Genomic DNA, 12,639 nt, shown 5'->3' with positions numbered 1-12,639 from the left:
GCTATATCACAAGTTTTTATCCCACAGCAGTAACGAATACCACCATTACCGATTCTTAACTCTCTCCCCTCTGCAACCCCTTAAAAAATCATTGAGGCTAATTTCAATATTCATGAGCTCTCCACAGGCTCAGTTCAGCAGTTTCCATTAAGCATTAATTAGGCGCCGGAGGGGGAAGCAAACACAAATAAGGAGCTGAATAACTAATTAAGGTGTTTGAAATGCTGGAGGCCCCCAGTCCCACTAATGGCTGGTTAGGTTTGAACAAGGTATGGGTGGGGTGGCGTCTCACACAAGCCCACAGCCACATCTAACAGAAATACCGCACGAACAGCCACAAATGTCAGAGAGCGAGACTCCACACGAAACACACCCAAAACAGGTTGAAAAACGTTGGAGCTGAATCTGCAGAAAGCCAAACTGGGAGCAAACTGGGAACCTTGGCCGAGACGGGTTCAGAGCATGTGGTGTCCTGATGTAGCCATGGTGGAAAGATGAAAGACAGTTGTCTTGTTCATATTATTGCCATTCACTTGAAAAATCTTTTGTATAAAATTCTTTAATTCTTTATCGGTTGCAGCACATAAAATCAAAAGACAGGTGTTTTTATCACTTTATAACCTCTCAGGGTTAGTGCATATGGAGCACAGTAAATGGCATATAATTATGACATCCACTCAAACCTTCAGCAGACTTCAACCAGATAAAAGCATTTTTGTTAGTATGTTTCAAAAAGGCTCTATTATAAATAAATAAATAAACGTGTAAGTAAATAATCACAATTAAGTGCTACCTATAATTCAATCTGTTTTATCTGGTGATGTGATGATAAAGATAACGTGAACGATTTAATATTTTATATTTTATTTACAAATTTACATATCATTATGATTTAAATTATTTATTATAATATGCTTAATGTATCAACAAGCGCATAAATGTATCTTTTAACTTGTAGAACAACTGTATATATTTGTCATGTTCAAAATGATCAACATACACATTATCATAACATTTTACTGTGTTATTGTCATAGTGACAAATTCCCTAAGTGGAGGAATTCAATTACCATAACCTGTTTAAATAAGCTGGTCATTTAAATTCAGTTAACATAATTTGCTCTGAGGAATATTGCCATGAAGTTTCTGAGAGGAACCTATTTGGCCCGTTCCGGTCAACAAAGAGGTGTGGTCAGACATGCAGGCTTGTACAACACACGTGATTTTCTCTGCACATTTCAATTTCATTAAGACCACTTGTGCTATTTGGCAGAGGGTTTAAAAACTCTCAGTCCAGTCTACGATGTGAATCTGGAGTACATGAGAAAATAAATGTTGTTTCTATATAGGAATAGTCCATAAGATGGTAAATAAGATTAAAGTTGAACTGGTGAATGCTAAACATATGCTTTAAGCTCACTGTTCACAAGGTGCTTTTCAAACTTAACCACTCTGATCGTGTCTGACTTCTGAATAGGCTCTCAGCATCATGATGTGTCTAAGATGTTCAGATCAGTAGGTGAAACACCATGGGTTCTGCTTGTCACTCCAATTTTTTATTAATATATTTTACGCATTTTCTTTGCCAGCGCATACAGTGTGCACACACACACACACACACACACACACACAGTCATGTTCACTTTCAGTAAATTTGGTATGCAATAAATGGAACGTTTTTAAATACAGGAGCTTTTATAAAGAGCACACAGCAATGACCCACAGGAAATGATGATTCATTCCACGGATGGCCAAGCAACAGTCTGTTTCAGAGCTAGATTACACTGCACACTGAAAATGCTTCCCCACACGTTTCACAGAGCAACTTGTACATAAAACCAGTGCAAAATACAGTCTCACCATGTTCTGCTAATTTTTTTTTGTTTAAAAAGAGCTCCTTAAACACAACGTTTTGCCGTCCTTCTGCTCCTTTCGGACACAAACATTCAACGCGTGTAAAAGACGGAAGCATAGCTGTTCCCGTGCCCTATCCCTAGCCCGAGTCTCTCTCCTCCCGAGGCGGAACCTTCTCACCTCACAACCCCGAGCCAGGATCCCAATGCTAGCTCCAGCTCTGCGGCCATGCCTGCTGTGAGGCAGACCGTTTTAAATCAATCTAATTACCTCCACACCCAAATGGCTGCTGATTTTCTATTACTGGGGCAGTGGCCAAAACCTAATTCAGATCCTAATAAGATGAAGCAGTGTTAAAACATTTATTTTCTATCATTTATTAATTGCACCTCAACCATGTTCAGAAAGGCATACATTTTCTGATGTGGGGATACATTGTCCCCAATTGCAAGTCTAATTATTATACATTAGGACCCCACATTTAAGGAGGGTACATCAGACTAAGAAGTCCTCAGTGAGGCGAATAACAAAATAACAAATGTATTAGTGATATTACATAAGTATGAAAACTTAAAAAAAAAAAAACCAATATGTTTTGAGTATGCAACACCCAAAAAGCCAAAGAAAAGTGCCAAATTTGCACAGTGCAATTAATGGGAATTGGATTTTTGACAAATTGTACCTCTCATCTTCACAAATGAAATTTTTATTACACAGCATTCTCCATTCCATTTTTTTTTTGAAGGACCAATAATTGAAAACACCAAACCAAACATGCGACTGCTTGTTCTGTCACAATATTATGCTTCCCTGGTCAAACAGCAATTAAATCACGGTGTGTTTGGAACCAGTCCATGAACGTTACAAGTGAAGTACTGTATACACTTTCTCCTGTCAAAGCGCATAAGCAACGTTTCTAAATGCAACGAACCTATATGCTACTGTTCGATTATCCTTCCACACCCATCTGACTGAGTTTGTATAGATTTTGGAAGACAAAAATAATACTAAAAGTAATATTTCAGGAAAGTATGCCGTGGTATTGGATTGTAGAACTTGAACGCCATGCCTTTGTCAATGAACACGCCGACCCAAACCCAAACACATGCAGTGATGGGTTAACACCTACAGCGCTACCTTAATGACTGTTGGATCGATGGCTACTCTGTTCCAGCTGGACAGTTTGACTCAACACGGAGGACTTTGCTGTGTACAAGCTGAATGAATGAGGCTCAGCATAATCAGTGTTAAAACACACAAACATAAGAGTGCGATATATTTGTTAATCATCATCGCAGCGCCGATATTACGGAAGACCGGAATATGCAAATAAGGTCCCGAATATTCTTCTATCGATGATTTAATATATAATGTTTTGGTCAGACTCATGCAGGCCAGTCTTTGACAATGTCACGTGAAGCTTGTCTTTTATATTTTTTGAGCATCACTAAATCACAATATATAGCGATACAGTTCGATCAGACTGAAAACTGCCGAGCTGGAGATGAGAAAGCTTGAATAAGACAGGCAACTCCCCCCCACCCTCAGACCTCGCCAGAGCTAACATGTGCAAACATGATGCCACTGCAAATTCAAACGCTCGTGTTTTCTGCGCCCGCGTGGCAATCACCCGCAAATCTCAGGTCGCTACTCCCGCACAAGCACCCGACAGCCGGCGAAAAGGACAAACTACGTTCACACGTACAGTACAAACACAACATGCAATTTCACTTGGCGCAGATGAAAACGATTGTTTACGGTAACCTTGTAATCAACCTGCCCGGCAGATCCGCCATTAACCACTATAACCAGCCCGGCGCAATCTGCGCGTGAAAGCGCGAGTCCCGCCTCGCGGACTCCCTGATGGAGCTCGACGCTGTGGCCTTGCCATCTTCATTTGTTTTCAAGAAGCGCAATTTCCATTTCAGTCGGATTACACCTTTTAATGTATCACCAGCGATAAGTGGAGGGGGGTGGAGGGAGAGAGAGAGAGAGAGAGAGAGAGAGAGAGAGAGAGAGAGAGAAATCAGCATCTCACACGCTAGATTTCAAACGGGGCATTTGAGCCTTTGAGTGAAGAGGAGCAGATGAGTGCCACCGCAATTAAAATCAAAAGCCTGGCACAGCAGAGCCGCGGTCCACAATAACCCTTTGTGTGCCACTGAACAGATGGCATGGTATGGACAGCTGAAAGCGGGTTAAATGACGAGACATTACCTACAGTCTTACCCCCGCATCAAGCACTGCGAGTCGTCTATCACTTCGGCGAGCGAAGATCCGACTAATTGCATCGTGCATGAACATTAGCAAAATATGAAAAGATCCTGTAATCTTGTTAAACCATAGCTGGTGATTAAATAAAAACGGTTCAGTAATGAGGTGGCATCATATTTTGAGGAGTCAGGGTAAAACACTACCGTTTCTTCTGTCTTAAACACATGAAAGTGCTTCTTATACATCAGATGGTGAGGTGCACCCAGACGACGGCGTGTCTGGCTTGGACAGCAGGCTCGGACCCCGTGTTTGTTGTTCACGAGCGCACCTCCACGGCCGCGTGCCCGCACCGGCGCAGTTGATTTTGAATTATGGGGCTTAATTATACGCTCGTGCTCTGCATTAATACGCGTATTTACATAACCCATTGTTTATTCATTATTTCAAAGCCGTTTCTGAAATGATGTTAAACCATTTCTAAACAAAAACCCGGGCCTTAATAAGACTTGCCGCCTCTGTTCTTGTAATTCGAATACCAGCAAAGTTCCGAGGGGCAAGAAAAATCCTTATAAATTAATAAAACGTCTAAGGACGTAGAAGCCTTTACAAACAGGCGCTTCTGAAGGGAGGGCGAACTTAAAGAAATCGGGTTTGTTTCCTACTTTCCAAGACGTTTCGCTGGGAAACGTTGACCACCAACTCAAAGCTCTGATCCGACTTTATTCATGGCTTTATGTCCTGACTTTATGTCATCCATGACTTTGTCATCCATGACTTTATGTCATCCATGGCTTTATGTCTTCCATGACTTTATGTCATGACTTTATGTCATCCATGGCTTTATGTCATCCATGGCTTTATATCATGACTTTATGTCATCCATGACTTTATGTCATCCATGGCTTTATGTCATCCATGGCTTTATGTCATGACTTTATGTCATCCATGACTTTATGTCATCCATGGCTTTATGTCATGATTTATGTCATCCATGACTTTATGTCATCCATGGCTTTATGTCATGGCTTTATGCCATCCATGGCTTTATGTCATCCATGGCTTTATGTCATGGCTTTATGTCATCCATGACTTTATGTCATGCCTTTATGTCATCCATGGTTTTATGTCATCCATGACTTTATGTCATCCATGGTTTTATGTCATCCATGGTTTTATGTCATCCATGACTTTATGTCATGCCTTTATGTCATCCATGACTTTATGTCATCCATGACTTTATGTCATGGCTTTATGTCATCCATGACTTTATATCATGGCTTTATGTCATCCATGACTTTATGTCATCCATGGTTTTATGTCATCCATGGTTTTATGTCCTGACTTTATGTCATCCATGGCCTATATGTCTTCCATGGCTTTATGTCATGATTTATGTCATCCATGACTTTATGTCATCCATGGCTTTATGTCACGACTTTATGTCATCCATGGCTTTATGTCATGGCTTTATGTCATCCATGACTTTATGTCATCCATGACTTTATGTCATCCATGGCTTTATGTCATGACTTTATGTCATCCATGACTTTATGTCATCTATGGCTTTATGTCACAACTTTATGTCATCCATGGCTTTATATCATGGCTTTATGCCATCCATGGCTTTATGTCATCCATGGCTTTATGTCATGCCTTTATGTCATCCATGGTTTTATGTCATCCATGACTTTATGTCATCCATGGTTTTATGTCATCCATGGTTTTATGTCATCCATGACTTTATGTCATGGCTTTATGTCATCCATGACTTTATATCATGGCTTTATGTCATCCATGACTTTGTCATCCATGGTTTTATGTCATCCATGGCCTATATGTCATCCATGACTTTATGTCATCCATGGTTTTATGTCATCCATGGCTTTATGTCATGGCTTTATGCCATCCATGGTTTTATGTCATCCATGGCTTTATGTCATGACTTTATTTCATCCATAGTTTTATATCATGGTTTTATGTCATGACTTTATGTCATCCATGACTTTATGTCATCCATGGCTTTATGTCATGCCTTTATGTCATCCATGGTTTTATGTCATCCATGACTTTATGTCATCCATGGTTTTATGTCATCCATGGTTTTATGTCATCCATGACTTTATGTCATGGCTTTATGTCATCCATGACTTTATATCATGGCTTTATGTCATCCATGACTTTGTCATCCATGGTTTTATGTCATCCATGGCCTATATGTCATCCATGACTTTATGTCATCCATGGTTTTATGTCATCCATGGCTTTATGTCATGGCTTTATGCCATCCATGGTTTTATGTCATCCATGGCTTTATGTCATGACTTTATTTCATCCATAGTTTTATATCATGGTTTTATGTCATGACTTTATGTCATCCATGACTTTATGTCATCCATGGCTTTATGTCATCCATGACTTCACACAAACTGTTTCAGTGTAAAAGGCGCATGTAGGCCTATGATCTCGCTTTCGTCCCGATGATGGGGAAAAATGACTTGAAGATTGTAAAATAAATTCAGAACTTTAACACAGCAAAACAAAGCTTAAAAATCTTTTTAAAAAAGGTTTAATTAGTCCACATATCTTGCTGTTGCAAAGGTTTGGTAAAACTCTTGTTTGAAAACATTTCACAGACATTGTGAACACACAAAGCCTTTCCGTGAGTGGACAGCGCACGCCCCCAGACCTACAGAAACGGCATCGACATTGAGACCACCATGTAACTGTAGATATGTCAACTGTAAGCTGGAACTGTACACTGTGTACATACTTTTACACATATCCATATATACATTGTACATTGTGTATATAAACATATTATACATATATTGTACATACATTGTTAATCTATTTTGTCTATATATAGAATATATATTTCCCTATACACCCCTGTTTCTCTTCCTCAGTTTGGACAGAGCACTCTCAAACCATTTCACTGCAAGTTATACTGTGTATGACTACGTATGTGACGAATAAACCAAAAACTTGAAACTTGAAAACTTGAAAGAAATGATGTGTAGGATATTAGATCACTTACTCAAAACCTCGGTTCTTTCACTCATTTTCACTTCAGTGTGTTGGAGGAAAAACGTGGTGGAACTGCCGAACTGCTCGCAGCTCACTTTCCGTCTGAAATTCTGCTGTAGATCTATTTTCCCGTCAATTGCAGTTTTTGAGCAACCCTTTTTTTGCGGTAGCAGGGACTACTTTTATGTCAGGATGCCTATATTTAGGATTTGGGATTATTTGACTTATTTTTCCACCATTTTAGCCTATCTACGGATTCACTTAAATGCCTTCATTCTCACCTTGTTTTCAAACGGGTTTTTCTAATCACACTGCGTTAACGGTTTGAAGTCAAATCCTAACTTATGAGGGAAAATGATAGCCCAAGAAAAGCAAACGATTGTGACTGGGATGTTTCCCCAGTTTTTCCTCACATATCAGCAAACGTTCCGCTTTTCTCTCCAGTGGAATTTGCATTTGAAGATATTCTCCGCAGTGTTGCTCATGATCGCTATTAGTGCTCTTGCACCAGTGGCTGCATGCTTAATTATACCAAGAGCCTCATGCACTCGCCATTTATTTATGACCGCCACCTTGCTGGCAGTCCTGCTGACAAGCGCGGGCGTGTGGCACACCCACTCGTCCTCCGGGTCTTCACCAGGGGTCGGTCTCTGATGCTCGGCTGTTCTGCGGTGGCAGAACTCTCGGCTCGGATGTGACACTACCCTGCGCGAGACGCTCGTGCCAACAAACCACCCTCTGCTGTTCCGCTACAGGGCTGATGTCATTTCTCTGTTTACAATGGCCTGTTACCCCAATAATACACAGACACTAGGAATGCCGTGGCCGGACGTAAATGGTGAAGCAGTAAATGGTGTCTACGGCAACAGATACTGTGTATATACTGTCTGTCTTTACAAATACTGTGTGTTACACATAAAATGCGCCAACAGGATAGGTGTAGCTAACAGACGCGTAAAAAACGTCCACTAATGCCAAGTATAGGGCCATTTTGTTCACCCGGTGGCGCCCTCTGGTGTTTGACGTGTCATTTCCTCTTTTTGCAGCCGTGTGCCAAATGTTCATAAAAGCAATAACCTGTTTGCTATTTTTCATCATATTGTTGTGGTGTCCAGAATAACCCGTTGGAAGGTTTCACTGCAGCGCAGTGGGAGGTGATCGTGTCTGTACTCTGGGCCGGCCTGGACTGAACAGGTTCTGTACTCCGAGTTCTGTCTCTACCCTAATCAGGGCTTTTAGACCTCAGCTCTGCCCTTATGGGGTCTGTGGGAAGCTCGGCATGGGAAAAAAATGTATTCCACACGGCCCTGTGAACATTCGTGCTATCAACACACAATTATCTGGCTTAATTGTGTGGAACTGCACAACAATCACCTGGGACTCAGGAACTAATGACATTCTCACCAAGACCCACACCTGCAACAGTGCACCCATACAGAACAGTTCCATTCACTCAGCACTATTAGAAATACAAGCTCTCTCTCTCCCTCTCTCCCTCTCTCCCTCTCTCTCTCTCTCTCTCTCTCGCCCTCTCTCCCTCTCTCCCTCTTACTCCCCACTTCCCCTCTTCCTATCGCTCCCTCCCTCTCTCTCTCTCTCTCTCTCTCTCTCTCTCTCTCTCTCTCTCTCTCTCCCTAGCTCATCTCTCTGACAATCTTCAATACTATCCACAATCCTATACCATGTGTATCTATGTTTTGTTCATTGATTTGTGTTTGATGTCCAATTCAGTTTTCTCTCTCTCTATACTCACATTCACACACACACACACACACACACACTCACACACACACACACTCACACACACACACACACACACACACACACACACAGAGAGAGCATAGCACATACAGTATGCTTCTTTTTCCATCCACATATTCCCACAGACATCCATAAACAATAATATAGAAATGTAGTCCACATGTGGGGTGGCGCTGCATAGATTACCTACCTCACCTTTTGATAAGCCATCCACAAGTTATCTTAGAAAAAGAATATTTACGCTGTTCAACACAGGCAGGAAGTTAATTCACACCTCCCACTCGCAGACGCAGTGCTGATCAAAACTTTATCAGTGTTCCTCTGTATCCGAGTGCCTGAGTTCTGCTCCTTCTATCTCAGCTTCCCAGAGTGAGATAATACAGTGAGATAATAACAGGCTTGTGCTGATCTTAATGGCGTCCAATGATTAGGGGAGTGAGGTGCAGAAAAAACACAGTGCAGTGTGGTCTCATTCACTAGTTCAGCATAGTCTAGTTCACTAGTTCAGCGTGGTCTAGTTCACTAGTTCAGCGTGGTCTAGTTCACTAGCTCAGCGTGGTCTAGTTCACTAGCTCAGCGTGGTCTCATTCACTAATTCATTGTGGTCTAGTTCACTAGTTCAGTGTGGTCTCATTCACTAGTTCAGCGTGGTCTAGTTCACTAGTTCACTAGTTCAGCGAGATCTAGCTCATTAGTTCAGTGTGGTCTAGTTCACTAGTTCAGTGTGGTCTAGTTCACTAGTTCAGCGTGGTCTCATTCACTAATTCAGCGTGGTCTCATTCACTAGTTCACTAGTTCAGCATGATCTAGCTCATTAGTTCAGTGTGGTCTTATTCACTAGTTCAGCATGGTCTAGTTCACTAGTTCAGTGTGATCTAGCTCACTAGTTCAGCGTGGTCTGGTTCACTAGTTCAGCATGATCTGGTTCACTAGTTCAGTGTGATCTAGTTCATCATTTCTGTGATAATACTAACTGTGCAGAAATAGCAGGCAAGCATGCATGCACACACACACACACACACACACACACACACACACACACACACACACACACACACACACACACACACACACACACACGCACACAGGCACGTGTATTACATATGTAAATGAACCCAACCTTAAATGTAACCCTAACCTCAGCTTAAACAGAACAAATGGTTTGTCCCTTCAGCTTTACAAAAGAGAACATGAACAATAATAAATGTTTACCTTGTCATAACCATCACGTTCTGACGAGCTAGTCCAGTTTACCACAGATTGGTCTATGTACTCAGGTTACACACACACACACACACACACACACACACACACACACACACACACACACACACACACACACACACACACACACCACCAACAACAACCTGAGCCTTACTCACTGATTCAAGACCTGTATCACTCCAAATGAGTCACCAGTCAGATTTAACTGTCCCACAAGGATTTGCCTCTGTAGCTGAGTGAGAAATTAATAAGAATTTAACACATTTAATGGCTCTGGAGGTGCTTTACATCTGCATCCATAACCAGGTTATTTTATTCTGATTTCCTGTTTTGCAAATGATGCAACATTGCCCCCTTGTGGGTACTGTTGGCAGACTAAGGAAATGTATTGGGTCTGAGGAAGTGCGATGGATCTGAGGAAGTGTGATGGGTCTGAGGATCTTGCAGTCTTTAAATGCAGACTGAAGACCCATCTATTTGTGGGATATTCAAATGACCACTGACCTTGCTCCTGTGTTGACTAACTGAAACTAGTACTTATTGTAGGGTATTGTTCGTTACACTGATGTTGACTAATAAACTCTAGTACTTATTGTTTATTGCATTTATCATTATCATCTGAGATACAGGTTATGTATTTTGCACTTCTAGGCATCAGCACTGATCCATGTTTTTCAACAGTATTCCAGTTCATTGGTATCTTGAACTCCAACCTACTGTACTGGCTAGGATGAATTCATTCTATAAGTAAACAATAAAAGCACTTTTGTAAATTGCACTGGATAAGAACGTCAGCCAAATGCCACAAATGTAAATGTAAATGAAGTGTGACGGATCTGAGGAAGTGTGATGGATCTGAGGAAGCATGATGGGTCTGACGAAGCGTGATGGGTCTAAGGAAGTGTCTGAGGAAGAGGGGAATATCTCATTTCAGAAACAGTGGTTATGTAGTCGCTTCTATTTGTGTTTAGATACATATAGGTCACATGTCACTGGGTGAGCTCTGTGTGTTTGAGTAATGGGTAATATAATTTCCCCAGATTCAAAAATAGTTCATTGCCCAGGATAAAACTGTGCCCAGTGCAGGCTCCAGTGTAACCCAACAAATGCAAAAATATCCATACTGATGCATGCAATACACACATTTAATATACACAAAATATAATACACTCGGAGCAACACATATCTCTGACACCATGCAGACGTAGTGGGCTCAGTACTTGCAACCACTAAAGGATTTACTGACAAACTTTGGGGGTTTACTTTAAACTTTTTCAAGTTTTCTGCTTTTTCTTTCCTGTGCACTTTTACTGAGAGTAAAACCGCAAACACAAACTGAACAGCTGTCACCTGTCTGGTGCCTCAGTCACATTCCCCAAAGCTGTGTGTGTTAAATGAAGTCGCCTGCCAGCGTCTTGTCTCCTGACAATACATCTCTGACAGCAGCATCTATATTCATCACACACCATGTGTGAGCGCTGTTCTCAAATATAAGCTCTGTGCCATGTCCTCTCACCTCTGTGCAAAGGGATCTAAAAATTACTGCACAGGTGAGAAAAGATTCCCTGAGAAGATCAGCTCCCAGACACAGACCGTTAAGTCTCATATATCAGTTTCCAGAATAGAGTGTTCAGGGGAAGGGTAAAGGGGTAGAGGGTTAGGGGTAGGGGGTAAGAGATAAGGGGTAAGGTTTAAGGGGTAGGGGGTAAGGGGTAGGTGGTAGGGAGTAGGTGGTAGGGGGTAGGGGGTAGGGGGTAAGGGGTAGGGGGTAGGTGGTAGGGAGTAGGGAGTAGGGGGTAGGTGGTAGGGGGTAGGGGGTAGGGGGTAAGGGGTAAGGGGTAGGGGGTAGGGGGTAGGGGTAAGGGGTAAGGGGTAGGTGGTAGGGAGTAGGGAGTAGGGGGTAGGTGGTAGGGGGTAGGGGGTAGGGGGTAAGGGGTAAGGGGTAGGTGGTAGGGGGTAGGGGGTAAGGGGTAAGGGGTAGGTGGTAGGTGGTAGGGGGTAAGGGGTAAGTGGTAGGTGGTAGGGGGTAGGGGGTAGGTGGTAGGGGGTAGGTGGTAGGGAGTAGGGAGTATGGGGTAAGTACCCATTTTATCAGAAACTCATTTGTTGCACTGTGAGGCCTCCTGTCCTGTGCATCCATGACTCACAGTGAAAGCTTTACTCAGGAAGCCTCATGCAGATGTTTTACTGTTTTAGTGTCATTAGCAGAAAAAGAATAGGCTCAGTGTTAGACTAGACTAGGTGTTTATAAAAGGCTCAGTGTTAGACTAGACTAGGTGTTTATAAAAGGCTCAGTGTTAGACTAGACTAGGTGTTTATAAAAGGCTCAGTGTTAGACTAGACTAGGTGTTTATAAAAGGCTCAGTGTTAGACTAGACTAGGTGTTTATAAAAGGCTCAGTGTTAGACTAGACTAGGTGTTTATAAAAGGCTCAGTGTTAGACTAGACTAGGTGTTTATAAAAGGCTCAGTGTTAGACTAGACTAGGTGTTTATAAAAGGCTCAGTGTTAGACTAGACTAGGTGTTTATAAAAGGCTCAGTCTTACACTAGACTAGGTGT

This window comes from Electrophorus electricus, chromosome 9 (genome assembly GCF_041902795.1).
Source record: "Electrophorus electricus isolate QZ-2024a chromosome 9, ASM4190279v1, whole genome shotgun sequence".
Classification (NCBI taxonomy): domain Eukaryota; kingdom Metazoa; phylum Chordata; class Actinopteri; order Gymnotiformes; family Gymnotidae; genus Electrophorus; species Electrophorus electricus.
Note: the sequence above shows the minus strand (reverse complement) of the source record.